Below are 2,399 nucleotides of genomic sequence, written 5' to 3' on the forward strand. Positions count from 1 at the left end.
AGTTCTGAATTTTTCAAAAAAAAAATTCTAAAATCGGTGCATAATTGCGTTCTAAATGTCATTTTGAACCTCGTTTTCCGATTTCACCCCACTGTGGGGCGGCAGGAACGACAGACCGAAAGACGCCATCGTGAAAACCTGATGGTCGGATTCAGGGGGTCTCAAAACGTGGAGATCCGTTGAAAAAGTATACTGTCAAATTTCCGACAAGTCTAATACTGACGGTCAGAATCGATAGAGCTCTATATGCTTTAGGCGAGCCAACTCATTGATCTTGTACGTCTTAGGCATGTTCGATTCCGATTCCATTTTTAATCAATCGAGTCTCTGGACAAAAATCGATTTTTTTACATGATTCTTTGCTATTCGATTCTTAATTGAATCGATTCTTTATCCTAAGAATCGAAGAGTCGATTTTTTTCAAAAATTATAATTCAGGTATTTTTTTCCTAACAGCTCGCACTGCCTATATCTTTTTTTATCTACGTTTTATAGTTGCATTTGTTAGCATTTTGTATAATCTAAAGAAGGCTTCACATTTAAAATATTTTGCATAGCTCCTAAAACTCAAGGTGCTGTCCCAGGGGGGCAGACAATGTCGGCGTAAAGCAGAAACTAATGAGATTAAAAGAGACAAATAGATAGTTCTGTCCCTTTCACTCTAATGAATTTCTGCTTTACGCCGACGTTTTCTGCCCTCAAGGGAGTGCACCTTGAGCCTGGTCGCGAGTGGCGCTGTTGCTCTTTTACAATTTTTTTCTTTAATTTTAAATGCTTTTAAATGTTTCTGACATTATACTCCAAACCAACAAAAAAATCCATACAAATGCAAAACAAAACACTCGAACTCACTGTCGACGTTGCCACAAACATGCGATTGTACAAGGTTATGTGATGAAACGCTCTGATTGGTCCTCTGAAAATCGACGTAAGATCACGCGAGACAGTTGCGCCACGAAAAGTTGAGTTAAACCAACTTTTCGCTCTCAGGGACTTGCGACGCGGCGCTTTCTTGCGGAGCCGCAACGGGCTGGCTGCGATGATTGTTAAGCCTGGTCTACAATGATCGCAAACAGCCCGTTGCATCACCGCAAGCAAACGCCGCGCTGCAAGTACAACCACACGTTTGTGGCATCGTCGACACTGAGTTCGAGTGATTTTGTTTTGCATTTGTCTGGATTTTTTTGTTGGTTTATTGTGTTACGTGAGATACATTTAAAAGTAATTAAAATTAAAGAAAAAAAAACTGCAAAAGAGCAAATTGCGGGTCAGAGGGATCCATTGTACAAGCGAAAAATATTTGAATGTCAAAGCACGACGAGAAAACAGTTCATTTGATAGTAAGCTCTGATCGGCTGCCGCAACAGCGCCACTCGCGACCACTGTAGATGGATATTCCTTAACTTACGATGCCGCATCACATCGCTGAGTCTTGCGGCGCCGCAACGAGCTATTTGCGGCGATTGTATGTCTGGCTTTAAGGTGCTTCAAACGGCTGTTAAATTCGCTAGGGGCACACTAAATCTAAACGGTTGAGCTGTTGAACGCCATATTTTAAGCACATAATCTAAAGGCAATTATACCTGTCGGTTCAGCTCGGTTTTTCCCAAAAGTTTCCTTTTTGTACATTAAAATGGAGTATATTTTCTCGCTTGAAAGTCGCGCGAGCTATACAGGAAGACGGTAGTATAATGCTAGAGAGGGGCAGGAGCGGACATCGGGGTATTCGCCTGTATCTTCAAGTGTCCCTCAAGCGGCTGTCAATTGGGCCGCATCGAAAATACGTCTAGACGCATGAATTGTTGGCCGAAATATTTTAACGACATAATCTAAAGGCAATTATGCCAAACCGTTCAGTTCGCATTTCCCGAAAAAGTTCTTGTTGTTTTTTGTCATTGAACGTGAAGATTCTTTTTTTCTTGCTTGAAACTGGCATGCTGTGTACAGTACACGGGGGTATACCATTGGCGAGGGGCAAGAGCGGTAACTCAAAACTCGTTTTTACGATCCACTAAATAAGTATATAATTTTTTTGGTTGATTCATACAATTTTCGCCTTGAACTGACTGTATTCGTACGTGAATTCATTATTAATTAGTGACTTACCAAATGAAATGTATTAGCTACATACAAATTTTGAACTGTGAAATGTAAATGAAACTTAATTAGTAATTTAACATTTTCAAAATTTTGAAGATGTTGAATTTTTAACATTTACAGTTTAAAGTTAGACAAATGTTCCGCGTCGAGGGAAAACAATCATTAATGTAATTAATAATAAGCAAAAATTGTTATTTATAAATTAGCGAAGAAAAGTTAGATCTACTTTATTTGCCACGTTCAAAGACACTAAGATTTTTAGGAGAAGATAAGAACAAAATATTGTTCACTAAAATTTT

This window comes from Belonocnema kinseyi, chromosome 3, assembly GCF_010883055.1.
Source record: "Belonocnema kinseyi isolate 2016_QV_RU_SX_M_011 chromosome 3, B_treatae_v1, whole genome shotgun sequence".
NCBI classification, from domain to species: domain Eukaryota; kingdom Metazoa; phylum Arthropoda; class Insecta; order Hymenoptera; family Cynipidae; genus Belonocnema; species Belonocnema kinseyi.